General features: G+C 46.4%; 1 protein-coding gene across 1 annotated transcript in view; it reads right to left on the reverse strand.

Annotated features, from left to right (window-relative positions):
• asic2 (acid-sensing (proton-gated) ion channel 2) overlaps positions 1–14,359 on the reverse strand; it is a gene marked incomplete at its 5' end in the record, with an annotated part of 274,547 nt that overhangs the window by 28,765 nt on the left and 231,423 nt on the right.

The following is a 14,359-nucleotide window of genomic DNA, read 5'->3' on the forward strand; positions in this document are numbered from 1 at the left end:
AGAGAGAGGGGGAGAGGGAGAGAGAGAGAGATAGAAATGGGGGAAAGAGGGAGAGAGAGGGGGAGAGAGGGCGAGAGAAAGAGAGATTAGAGTAATCATTTAATAGAACATGCTCCTAAAAACAACAGATGACACACACTTTGCCGCCAAACAAACTGTGGAGGTGAAGTGGGCCAATGGCCCAGAGACAGGCTCATCTGGCCCCGCTGACAGCACCACAGCGTCCTCCTGTTCCAATCTCATCTTTCGCTCGGAAAACAGAGAGGAGCCGTATCGACGGATATAGGGAAGGCCAGCGGGCGCGCCTCGTGAACACTCAGCGACCGCGCTCACCGCTTATAGACCTGAAACAACAACAGGTAGAGCCGCCGCGACCTCAGATAATAATAATGAACCAACATAACCTGCAGAAGGGGCACTCAAAACTGTCTGCTTTCCCTTGCTTGCTTCATGGCCATGGTAGATAGAGGGATTTGGCTTCAGGGTCCAAAGATATGGAGAGTGAGGGCAGGAAAAACCTTCAAAATTTCCCACGTAATCACTTAAAAGCTGTGTAGGACCTGTCATTGCTTGTGAAGGATTGTGAGGTTTAGAAACCCATTTACCTCTTTCCGATTTTCTCTATGCTCAACGATAGCTAAATGTTATTTCTTGAGGGCTATGTGGGTTCATTGGGTGTGTGTGTGCGTTTGCGGGTGTGTTTGTGTGTGCGTGTGGCTGGAGTCGACTTCTTGTTTCAGTAATGGCTTTCAGCTTTCCCTCTTTATTTCACCTGCTCAAAAACAAGCCACCAAATTACTTTAAACCCCATTATGAATAATAGATTCTTTGGAAATTGCTGAACACAGCTTATTTCGTTTCGCGTGTACGCCAACGTCTGAGTCTTTGTGTGTGCGTGAGAAAGAGAGAGAGCGATAGAGAGAGAGAGAGCGCAAGAGAGAGAGGGAGAGAGAGAGAGAGAGAGAGAGAAAGAGAGAGAAAGAGAGAGACAGAGAGAGAGAGCAAGAGGTAGCAAGCAAGTGAATGAGGGCAGAGAGAGAGTGAGAGAGAGTTAGAGAGAGAAAAAGAGTTTGTGTTTTTAAGCTCGGTCGGAACAACAGGCAAACATGCAAATGAAAGGCTAGTTGTGTGGTCTCCCATGCATATTAATCTCTTTCACCACTTTCATCAATGTCTGACAGTCGGGAGAGTACATGATTGATGGAATCCTTGTAAATAAAACATACAGCTTGTTGGAATCAATGTACGGCCGAATAAAAGCCGTCAGAATCGCAAGCTCACAGGTGCCTGATTGATTTACCAATTTGGTGAAAACCTGGTGAGGTCCTTAACCACTATGCTGTATGTATGGATATCGCAAATTCTCCCAGCCCTGTTGTGGTGCGTGTTGATGCTGGCCCTCTCCCGGCCGTTCGGTCAGGCTGATGGATAACCGGGCTGTGACCACTGTCACATTTGGGGATTTTGGGAGGAAGGAAGTAAAGCAGCACATTGCAAAGTCGCTACGTGCAGCATGCCTGCTGCTTGCAGATACGCTTTGACAGATGCAGATACGAATCGGTGTTCCATAAACGCCGGGCGATGAATTGCCAGCGCTCTGCAGAACACAGTGTGACATTAAAATGCATTCGGGTGTTGGGTTAAATCGGGTTTGTTTACCGATACCGAGTTTGGGGACATATATATTTTTCTGTGGCAGATGATTTTGGAGGACAAGCACACCGCGAAAGAGGCAGACACCTGTAAACAATTTAATGAAATGTAACTCAGGCTCTGCCAGGGACGGTTTGGAATGCGACAGCCCAGGTGTATTTGTCCAGACGGAGAGTGCTTGCAGATACAAACATAGAACAGCAATCATTCAAAGCAATATCGTAGACACATTCTATTGCCCTTTGCTTCTGTATGCGGCCTTGCCTTCACTGCACAAAAGAGTTCTCTGAAGACACAGCTGTGTGGCCGATATGCCCTCGCCTGCGGACATAGCAGAGCACCCTTCAACAACCTGAATGCATTTTTGCAGACATGCCTGCCACAAATAGTTAACTTTTCCAACGTTTCAATTTTTGAAAAATCAAATCGTAAGGTTGCCTGTATGCCTCTCTCTCTCTGTATCTCAGTCCATTTCTAAAAGGTCTAGTGTGAGTAGCATCTGCAGCATTTCGGCCAAGTCCGTTTCCATCGATGCCATTTCAATCAAAACACTGTTCCTTTAAAGGTATCAACAAAACAGTGACAGCAACATTCAGCAGTACATGACATTGAGGCCTGACATCCAAATGGCACAAACCTGTTGTGATGCAGCAGAGGCATAATGTGTACCATAATGTACGATTTTCGATGATCTCTGTTGTGGAAAGCTTAATTCAAGCGGCTGTCAGCTGCCATTACAGACATCCGATTCCATTCAGCCCTTAACCCTTTCCTGCTCAGTTAAGGGCCTTAACTGAGCAGAAAGAAAACCCACAGGGATTGACTGTTCAACCCCGCTTGTGCACATAACAAACAGGTAAATAATTTGTGTGTGTGTTAGCTGCTAAGTAGCGTTTCTCTCTGTTGTAGCCCCCGCCCCCTCCCTGCCCATGTCCTCTGCATGCGTCCTTCTCACTCCCTGTATCTCCCTTCAGAAGAGCCTCTTGTTTGTGGAAGTGCATAGTACAGAACAACTCTGAGGTCTCTGTTCCCTTTCTGGCAGGTGCAACGATGTCTGGCATGCGGCCTAGGCCATGGTCCTTCGTCCCGTCGGACATCCCACACCATAACCCCTTTCAGCGCCTCGGCTGACAGAGTGCTAACAAACGCATCACAACGCAGGAACTGGGATGTGTACCCTTTCACGTTTCACCCTTCCAACCATCCCCCCTTTGCCGCCCATATAATACCCCCTCTCCCCCACATCCTCAAGCTAGGACGGGCCCTGTCAGAAAGCGGAAAGTAATGACTCCCCAACCAGGTCCACAAGGTATGAAACGCCACACAAACCCTTTCTCTGCCAGACCGAAAAAAATAAGTGCAAACCCTCTTTTTTTGACAGGATAGCTTTCACAACGCGGCAGGCAGGATATGTGGTGTGTAACTCCGGTCTGTGTATTCCTGGGTTTGTTCCTCCAAAGTGTTGGTCAATAATGGAGTGGAGCTGCTTGTGATATGGAAAGAGGAGCTGAATTGGAACGAGGGGATGACGCTGTGTCTGTGTCTAACATGATGCCGCCGCTACAGATTCACCGTGTCGGGGAGTTCACCCACAGACCCTCTGACTTGCTGTAAAATGTAAATGCAGGTTAACACCGGCTGTGTTGGTGGGAAGGATATCTGTGGCACGTCAGCAGGGGGAATTAAAGCTTTGCCGTTTTATGTTGTTTGTGTTGTTCTGCCAGTGGGCTGGGAAGGCACTTTGTGTTTAGTCCAGCATGCACCTGTAACAACTACAATGGTGAGGTACAGTTGTAAACTGCATTGTAAAAGAAAAGCTCATCACTTATGTTCAGTCACGATGAAAACCTTTAAACATTATGTGCTGTATTGCTAAACCGGTATTAATTATGCATCCAGTAAACCAAAAACAAATGTTTAAAGCCGGGGTAGTGAACCCATTTAAGGTTTTAACTTTGTTAAATAAGTTAAGGAAAACACTTGTTTTGCGCAACCACTAAATAAATAAATAACGACCCAGCCCTTGCCAAGAGCAAAACGTACCATTATCAAAGAGTTACGGATGCTATCTCCATCGTAAATCCCTAAATCCTGAAGCATCCCACCATGAATCGTCTTCTCCCGAGCCTCTACGTCATCACAGACATCAAGTGGTGCTCAAAGTCGCAGCACGGCCTCGCGGCGCTGGTTCTTGTTTTCTACTCGCCAACGAGACAGCCCGCGTCAGCTCTGTCGACAACAGTCAGCCGCCCGACATGCTAAGCCGTCCACCAAACTCATCCTCGACACGCCAGCGAGAGGTCGGAGCGTCAGAGCCGTCAAAAAGATCGGAAAGATACCTCATCCCGACCCCGGAGCTAGTGGGAAAACCAGAGGGCTGCCAATTAAAAAACGACGTCTTTCAACTGACTCTACGGCTAATTGGTATTCATCAGTGTCGGCTGTGACTCCCAGGGAGACAGAGAGTGGTGGAGCCCTGTTGTTTTTGGTCTGTACAAACACATGCAAAAGAGCTCACGCAGAGAGGCCGTCAGGACGGGGAAGGCAGGATCATTAGCGAGGGCGTCTCGTCGCAGCCAAAGGTCGCTCCAGCGAGCCGGACGGACGCGAGTCAAACGTGGAGTGAGGAGGCGCCGCGGGCTAGGGCGAAGAGCTAAAGTGGAAATGAATGCGTGTGCACAATTGAATAAAGAAATCCATACTAATTGCCGTGTTCTGTAATGGCCATATCCCTTGGCTGTCGGTTGTTTCCCCTCGAGAGGCGTCGCTGAGGTCTTAACTTTGTAGCGTCAACCGAGCCCCACCATTTTGAGTTTATCTCACTCGCTTTCCTCCAGACTTGATCCTGTTTCGGTTATCTTTGCCTCCACGAGTGGCAGGCCAGCGATCCCTTGACGACAAACAAACAGATTATCTTTGGGTGAAAAAAAACTGTGAAAAAGGGAGGGCTGTATCTTCTATATTTTGGTCCCCCTCGCGTTGTTTATCTCTCCCTGTCAGTGTGTGTCGTCTAGCCTTTCAGCCCTGGCCATGGAAAGTCCCTCAAGTACCAAGTGTATCTCCAAAGGCCCTCTCCTCTTTTTTTTTCTTCCTAAAGCTGTTGCCATGGAGACAGAGGAGAGAGAGAGAGAGAGGAAACGTCCGGTCCAAGAGGGAGTGATTTGACCCTCATCACGCACCTTTAGTATTTGGAATGCAGCAAAAAAGCTAATACGCCGGTTGACATGGAACCCCATGCAACGTTTCCCAGAGTCTAAACCGAATCAATTTTCCATTATTTCAACACTGTCATGATTGAATGAATGCGATAACACACGGGCTGCCTTATGCACAGGCAATTTTCTCACCCCGAGAATTGCTATTCAATCCATATTGAATCTATTTTACTCCCGCTATTAATTTACTACAGCATGCAGCTGACTGCGCTATCGCTATTGTTCATATTTCACATTCATGCAACAAGCCCATCCGGAGTCGGCCGTGGCAAAGTGAATTTCCACATCTACTATCCCCATTATCATTATCATGTAATTCAAACAGCCGCATTGGGGGCGGGGGGGGGGGGGGAGAGGCATAAGTTGTGCCTGGTTTTGGCTTCCACCGGTGCACTGAGCCAGATAACTTTACACATTAGACTGAGGATCCAGACTGTTGACACAAAACACTGGTGTGGATTTATTTTATGTTCCGGAACCGGAGTCTCAACCTCTTATGAGGATTGTTCCCTCGTTGAGCTGATTTATACCAGTGACAGGCCGGGGACCCCGAGGGGGAAACCACTGATGAGTGGAACCGACGTTTTGCATGCGAGGGAGCTTACCAGTCGTTAGTACCTCTCTGGCAGTGAGGAGACTTCAAAGCTGAGATTAAGTCTGCAGAAGTCGTCCTGTGAGCTGCGGTGTTTATCGCTTTAACGTCACGGGAAACCGGTTTTATTTTGATGTCAACGGTTAACAAACATCGAATGTTAAACTAAGACAAGGAAGGATAGGAAAAATAAAATAAAAGACCAGAGCGATCATACTTTCTGTGTTCACCTAGAGTCTACAACAGGAATTTTTGTTTTTGTTTTTTGTTAAAATAACAATTGTTAGGGCGGTGTTTTCCCTGCTCAGAGGCAACAGCTAAAGTGAGCTTTGACTTTAAGAACAAATAGTGATCAAGCTCATATTCAGATGCAAGAAACGAAGAGAAACCGAGAACCACACACACAACAAGCTTATTGGCCCCTAAACCTCACCTTACTGTGCAGAACCTCTCTTAACTTGGGTTAGGGGGGGTCTGACGGCCTGTGCAACTATAATCTTGACTCTATTTCGCACACAGTTAGGATTTGTATGCAGTTCCTACATTTGCCACATAAAACTGGCTACTGAGTACATTGAAACCTGCGGTTCGTAAATCTTAAGTAACCAACCCGTTGAACCAGTGGACAGGTTTATTATTACATATAGGGTGAAAAGATAGAAAGTGCGTGAGAGAGAGAGAGAGAGAAAGAGAGAGAGAGAGAGAGGCAGAGAGAGGGAGAGAGAGTGAGAGAGAGTGAGCGAGAGGGAGAGAGAGAGAGAGCGAGAGGGAGAGAGATATAGAGAGACAACAAGCGATAGAGAGAGAGAGAGCGAGAGAGAGAGAGAGAGAGGCAAGCAGAGCTAGAAAAGTAAAAGAGAGACTGAGGAACCATGAAGCAGTGCAGAGGAAAAGCCCTCCTGCAGGGACAGGTAAATGAAAGCCTGGTCACTGAAATGGGCTCATTGGTTATCTTTGTGTGTGTGTGCGCGTGCACATCCACGTGTGTGCGTTTGCTCAGCAGCCCTGCTGCAGTGTAATGGGAGTCAATGTGGGGGAAGTCATGGAGACAGAGCTTCTTTCACCTGAGCCAGGACATCTCCATCGATTAAGCTAACACTGGTGGACGCTCATTGTTATGTACAGCCAGGCCTGCTGCTGCCCTCATCTCCCTCCTCCGATGTACACACACACGGCCGAGATTACCCCTCCAATCACATCTTATCCCCCCTCGACCCTTTGTCCTCTCAAGATCCAATGTTAATAATAATGATGATAAACACAGTGTGTACGGCCGACCGTGGATGTTTTTCGAACAGAAGTTTGCTAGACTTTCAAGTATGTGTCAGACTTGCTGTGCATCTTGTTTTCAACGCCGCATTCCAATCTTCTTTATTGAAAAAACAGAAACTGAGGCTGTAAGAGAGCACTCATCACTGCAACACTCCGACAAGCAGAGAACAGGCTGGAAGGATAAATTACGTGTTTATCATGTGAAATTGAAGCATTGTGTATTTATTGGATGATGTTGCTTTTGAGTGGGCTGCATCATAAATACTACACAACTCACGCTGAGATCTCATCTGGAAACGAGCATTGATTGAATTCAAAGTGACAATAATGATTTTTTAATCTGGCGTGGGGTACGAAAAGGGTTTGACACTTGAAAGTCTGTCACAAAAGCTGCACAAAAACACGGTTTTGCAAGAAACAGAAACACGTGACTTTGGATGTAAAACAGAGACGAGACAGCCAATGGCCCATTAAGCCTACTGTGCTGTTAAAGTGCAAGATGGAGATCGGGGGGCAGAATTCAGCTTCAAAGCGGTGAATCGACGGAACAATGATTGCTCCGTCTTTTTAACTTGTGAATGTTGGTCAAACGAGAACTATGAAGCACAGTCTATGAATCTCTGCTGCTGCTGCTATGGAAATGTAAAGTCCCTTGATGAGTTTGGGGTCTGAGGGCCAAGTGGACTCCCCCCCCCCCACCCACCGAACCCCAACCCCCCACCTCCATCACAGGAGATGGAGCACTGCAGTGTAATCCATCAAGGGCCCCGGGGGCTGTCTGTTGATCAGTATGATAAGGCCACCCAGCCCGACTGCGAGCCAAGCCAGGCTCGAAATCATCACCCCTGCTGCTGTTGATCGCCAGACGAAACAAAAGGTGGAAGTCGTGTTTTAATTGAACGCGAAACGTGGTCCCCCTGCATGGAAAGCATCATCGGCGTTTCATCTCCGTGACCTTTAACTTCCATTCCAATTCCCCCGTTGCCCGGTTTTATCTTGACCTTCTGAGGCAGGCTGGCAGCGTCGGAATATCAGATCAGTTCGGGGTCTCAACCATACTAATTCTGATGGAAACTGACGGAAACTCCTTTTTCCCCCCAGCACGCCGTGGAGCACCATGCCAGGAGCGGCGTGTCTTTCCCTGCTGTTATTCCCTACGCCGGTGCCTGTCCGTGCAGCCGGTTGTGTGTGTGTGTGTGACTGTGTGTGTGCGTTAGACGTCTAGATAAAGCTACGGGGACCTCCACCTCCTCTAAGCCTCATTAATCTCACCGCAGTCCTCTCAGTCATTACTCCCAGGCCCCGTGGCCCTTCACTGGAGGCCAGGCGGCGGCCCTTACCTGTCCTCCCGGCCCGGGGACTCTGACATGGCCCATGTAACGGGCTGACTAATGGGCGCAGGGCGGGGGTACTCTGTCAGCGACTGATCGCTTACAACGGCGGACCGCTAATCCGAATGGATGAACTGTCGGGCCCGCCGCACATGACGACGAGGTAGAGGACCACGCAGCTCCGCCCCATGATGGCCCTGATTACGGCGGTAAGGGTTCTGTTTGTGTGGCGGCGAGGGTGTTCTTCATGGCTACCGTGGACACACAAAGCGGTCAATTCTTCAGCTGCACATTTTGCTCGAGGGTAATGCCTATATTTTCCCCCCAGAAGAAGCAGAGAGTTTGAAAGAGTTTACCACCTGTGAGATTGCCTGGTTTACCGCTGCTTTGTCCACCGATTGATCATTATGGGGGGTTTGAGAAGAAACATGCTGCTTGACTCCTGGAGCAATCTATTAGCCATTGAGGTTTTAGATGTGTTTACAAAGAGCAAGGGAGGAAAAGCGTGCATTGTTCGATTTCAAAAGAGGCTCTGGCGCTCCTGGCCACTTGTGGCCTTTCATCTCTACGCTAGGTTTACCAAGTGCCGTATATCAAAGCAGGCAACATGCTGAGGCTTCCTGAAACACTGATCAATGGCAAACTACTTAAGCGTTAATATTAAATGGGAGTGCAGCGTGGGAGTTTCCAAAGGAAGTCAAAAAAGGGAGGGAGTCAAAGGGCCGAGCACAATTAACATTTTAAACAGCAGCAGCCGCCGGTGCATGTGAGCAGAACCTCAGCATTCACTCATAAAGGCGAGACGCTGGAGAGGATGATAAACCTACCGGAGCAATCAATATCTCGGCCCGCTGAGGCACGGCCCTCGCTCGCACACACGGATAAGGGGGAAAGGTTGTTTGTAGTGTGGTTAATCACAGCGCGTTAAATCACATAAAAGGATGCGGGCATGCCAGAGTCGGCTCATCTGATATGGTAAGAAGACCTCTACCTGCCAGAAACAGCACCTGAGGGTATTTAATTGTTTTTCTGTGGGATGGTGAACATGTCGAGTTATAATGATTGGAGAGACTTCCCTGAGGCGGTCACATCCCAGAATATCTCTATCTGACGCGCTCAACGACGGTAGCATACGTGGTAGCATACGCAACTAGCAAACACAATCTGAAAAGAGGAGATCTGTCCCTGCTCTGTGAAACACAGAGGGTGTATTGATGTCCAACGTATACATGCTCTCGTATGCGATTATTTACTAAAGTGTGCATTTGATGCCTTTATATCATTACTGAAGGACCTAGAATATGGACTGATTGGAAATGGTCCCTGTGTCTAATTCAATCACAATGAAATCCCAAAACTGTGGGAAAATTTGGCGTTTTTGTTTGATTGTAACATAAATGTATTTTTTGTCTTCTGCTGTTCTTGGCAAGGTCTCACTTGGAAACAAGATTTTAAATCTTGATCAGACTTTTACCTGGTTAAATAAAGGTTCAATAAGAAAAAGAAAAACGTTATGGATGTTCGTATGTATGCATTTGGTTTGGATACAAGTAGAAAATATAATGTTTGTGTGAAAATAAGATGACAATTTGGTGGAATGTTTTTAGGAGAAAGATGAGAAACCAGAGAACCAAGATGATACGTTCAGTAGGACCGACAAGTTGCTCATTAATGATGCTGAAGAACTCAAAGTGTCATCCAATGTTCCTTTCTGACACTGTCTCGTTAGAGACGACACAAAAACCAACAAAACGATAACTCAATACAAGAAACGGATGTTTCTGCCAGAGACTTCAATCCTTACAAGTCATCCATCAAGTCACCAAACAACATGCCTTGAATCAGCAGCTTCCCTTACAGTTACTAAAGCAACTCCACCTTGCCGACAATGTGATGGACCTTCACATTGCTGCAGCCTCACCACTCCCCCCCTGCCAAGTGTCCTCTATTCATCTCCAATGAAATGTTACTAATGTTACTAATGTTACTAATCTAATACAATATCATTTAACCTCAACCTTAACCTGTTTGTATTCTATTGACGAAGGACTATTTACTATCTTTCCGATTGTCTTCATTACTCTCCCGTCTAGTGCACAAGCTCTGGTAGTGTGATACCAACAGTGAATCAAACTCAGAGTGACCATGAACTCATTCATCCCCCATGGACTGGGAGGTCAGGCCTAAGACCCCAGCACACATTCCAGGAGAATTCAGAGATGCGCGTTGCGGTTCATTGCAGTGAATTCCTGGTACAAGCCAAAGAATCAAGATTAGATTCAGAAGACCTAGATTTGACATGAGGAGGGGAGCCATTTTCAAATTGCAATGGCTTGAATTATTGCGCTCTGGTCTTTTTTTTGTCACCGATTTATGCCCTTGTCTTCCGTTTCACGAGGGAATCGTCCATCTGTCATCGGAAACGCACCGGCTGTACAATAAATCTTTTCACTGCTCGTCCGTCGCTTGGAGCTCCAGCAGAGACCGCAGAGCAGCGCACACGATGAGCGAAAAACCAAACTGGGATTGGGAATAACCTGCTCCGCCAATCGAACAAACCCAACTATTGTTTATAGGGCGGAAGTGACCAAGGAGGTAGAGCAGGTTGACTGGTAACTGGAAGATTGCTAGTTCGATCCCCGGCTCCTCCTAGCGGAGTTTCGAGGTGTCCTGAGCAAAACACCTCCCCCTGACTGCTCCCGACGAGCTGGCTGTCGCCCTGCATTGCTGACTCCGCCGTCGGTGTGTGAACGTGTGCATGAATGGGTGAATGTGAGGCAATAATTGAAAAGCACTTTGGGTGGCCAGTGGTTAGAGAAGCGCTGTATAGATACAGTCCATTTAACTTATGGCTTATTTTTGATGACTGCAGCCAGAAAGCGTGATATTGCAGCGGTTGGAGCCCTGCTGGGCACTGGCCCCGTTTCTGTGTGTAAAATAAAACCGAAAGAAAGGGTGGAAAGTCTGCTGATAAAGGAGCTAGCGATTAAGGCCAGAGATGTGTGTGTGTGTGTGTGTGTGTGTGTGTGTGTGTCTGTAACTCTGTGAGAGAAAGAGAAAGAAATAATTAAAACGGGACAAGATAATCACACAGGGTGGAAACCTGACCTCCCAGATTTGGCCTTTGCCTTCTTTACATTTGGGATTTATCTAGTGCCATTTGAACTTCAAAACCGATCAGACAGCTGCCAAAGAGAGAGAGCGAGCGAGTGAGAGCGAGAGAGACAGAGAGAGGGGGAGAGAGAGCGAGTGAGAGACAGAGAGACAGAGAGAGGGGGAGAGAGAGAGAGTGAGAGAGAGAGTGAGAGCGAGAGAGACAGAGAGAGGGGAGAGAGAGAGAGAGAGAGAGAGAGAGAGAGAGAGAGAGAGAGAGAGAGAGCGAGAGAGACAGAGAGGGGGAGAGAGAGAGAGGGAGAGAGAGAGAGAGAGAGAGAGAGAGAGAGAACTAGGAATAACAAGCTTGAAAGACAAGATGAAATAATAAAAAGTGATATATATTTTATTTTTGTTGGACTCAATATCATGGCCTACTGGGAGGAAGGCCTGTTAAATCTCATCTGGAGCCACAGTGGTCTGGGACATATTTCCACTTGCGAATAAAGGGAAGTCAAAAGGCCGAACTGATCCCAGACCGACCAGCGAGGAGGGATATAGAAGGATAGAGGTGTGTTGTGAAACAGATTGGGGCCTCAGTTTATATCTTACGGGTAATGGCTGGGAAGCAGCAGGGACCTCATGATACCACTCAAACAGAAATATTACGATTTTGCTGACAGATTTAATATTTTGTGGTTTGGGTTCCAAAGATCTTTTAGAATGAATGTGGCCGAGCGTAGTTGATGCATGTTTACTATCGAGTGTCTAAGTTCCGCCCACATCCTGGGTCATGGTTGGACCTGTCATCGCAGCTTCATTGGAGTGTTCCTTTAAGGGATTGTCGAAAAATATGTTTTTTCCACATGAAGAAACGTTTAATTTGTTGAAGAAATGTCTTGGGTACCAGAGTGGGTACATCTGTGACGGGGGGGAACAAAGTAACCATGACGACAGCGTTTGAGCTGCTGTGTTTTCATATGTATGGCTACTAGCCTACTATACTATATTCTGTTTTAGTCTGCCTCATTTTCTGTACAAACACAGTGGTACCAATGACATTTTTTCAACAAATTAAATATTAAAAAGAATAAAGTTCAAACTTGCAGGATTTTTCCTTGCCAGGAAAAATTGTTGAATCGAAAACTACAACTTTTTTTGACTCTATCGCAAGTATTGCGGTAGCAAATAATCCTTATTCTCATATGGATGAATTTTTTCCCTTATCCTTACTTATTGCCGGAACAGTGAATCTATGAGAGGCAGTGGAGCCTCCAACTTTTGTTGGAGGCTCCACTGCCTCTCATAGATTCACTGTTCCGGGGATCAGCAGGATTAGGAAGGATCCCTCCTATAAAGAGTGAGAGTTACACACTGACTGGGTGGATGAGTGAGTAGTCTCCATTGCTAAAGTTGAACGAGGGGGAAGAGGAGTTGGGTGATCAGTATATGGGGGGATATGCATCTTGCAGTGTTATATTTCTTTAAAGAGCACCTATTATGCTTTTTCGACTTTTATGACCTATAATCGTTGTTATTATGATTTATAGTCATGTTTAACCATACTAAAGTGTCAAATAATGATGTACATGCATTGAGATGTGTTCCCAGCTGACCGTCTGGGGTGGCTGTGCTGAGCGCTAAACAATAGGGACGCCGGTCGCCATTCACTTGTTCAAATTTCCGGGATTTATCTACGTAGAACAATCCGGATTTTCCATGTATGGTAATGCCCTTCGCAGGTCTTCCGGGAGGTAACCAATCACAACGGAGTGGGGTTGGCAGGAGGGGGGCGAGGGGGCGGAGGAGGACGAGTGTTGACAGAGAAGGCTGAAAGCGCCCAGATGAGAGGAAGAGCTTCCCGAAAATGTACATAGTTTTTTGTGCTGTGATTCGTGTCAGGTTTCTCTATAGGAGTCATTAATATGAAATTAAGACCAGAAAAGTAGTATAACAGGAGATCTTTAAACTGCAGTGGGAAAATAATCCCACCTCGACCCTTATACACAAAGGTAGGGGATGATAAGCCATATTATTTTATGTCTTTATCTTCCCCTAATAGCATACTATTGGAAATACTATTAGGATAGTTCAACCTGGATGGGGTAAGTATCATTATGGTAAGCAGAGCAGCTCCCCCTAGGATTGCTATTGTACTACGATTTGTAAAACCAAACCACGTATTGTTTTGGGATTTCAGTACCAGAAAACATGCAAATGTTTTCATACAGCCTGCTACTTTAAATGCAGTTCATTCAGTATTCTGTAGTTAAACTCAGTTGGGTCACTGCTTCGTCGCTTATATGTTGTTTAATTTAGCCAAATGTTTCCCTGGTAAGAATCTCAGGATAGATTCTCGTCAGACTCATTTGGAGAAATCGGTTGGCCCTGCAGCCTGCTGTGTTCCAATAAATGCCAAGATGCTAAGCAAAGTAAACTCGGTTTTTTAATGGTCTGCTACACCTTTGTTTGCAATGTGCTTTCGAATCAATATGTTTTTGCAACCTTCCCAATGATTTATGTTTTTTCTGGTGGAACAAAAAACGTTTCTGTGTGTGCGTGTGTGTGTGTGTGTGTGTGCGTGTGTGTGTGTGCGTGTGTGTGTGTCTGTGCGGGCCCATGCCTGTTATATATCCCTACCCAGCATGCATTACGTTGAGCTTGTTTTGAAGATTAGCACGTGATTACACTAATAACGCAGGAACCCGTCGACAACACAATACATCATTTGGTGACACAACAGGATCGATAAGTGCTTTGTTTAGATCGAAATTTGTCAAATTGGGCTTGCATTCTTAAGGAACTCTATACCGGTATATATTTTCGTATTCAATTGAGCCCCTTAACAAAGACTGCAGTGACACTGTAACATCACATTTATAAGTCCCCCGAAAAAACATGGGCTAAACTCGCACCACCATCTGCAGTGTAAAAAAAAAGCCATCTTAAATTATATAAAACGACTAAAATCAATTATTTACAGAAATTGCAAGCAGATAAAAAGCGAGCCAACCTAAATCCTACAGCCCTGTTTTCATCTCCATAAAGCCCCCATAAACGAAACAGCGCAGCACAGCCCCCTCTACATGGCACGCGGCTTTGTTCAAAAAGCTCTAAATCTTTAATATCACACTCCTGGAAATGAAATATTCAACTTGGACAGCAGACGCGCAAACAGGAAACACAGCGGTGAGTGGAGGGTG

This window comes from Pollachius pollachius, assembly GCF_949987615.1.
Source record: "Pollachius pollachius genome assembly, chromosome: 11".
Taxonomy (NCBI): Eukaryota; Metazoa; Chordata; class Actinopteri; order Gadiformes; family Gadidae; genus Pollachius; species Pollachius pollachius.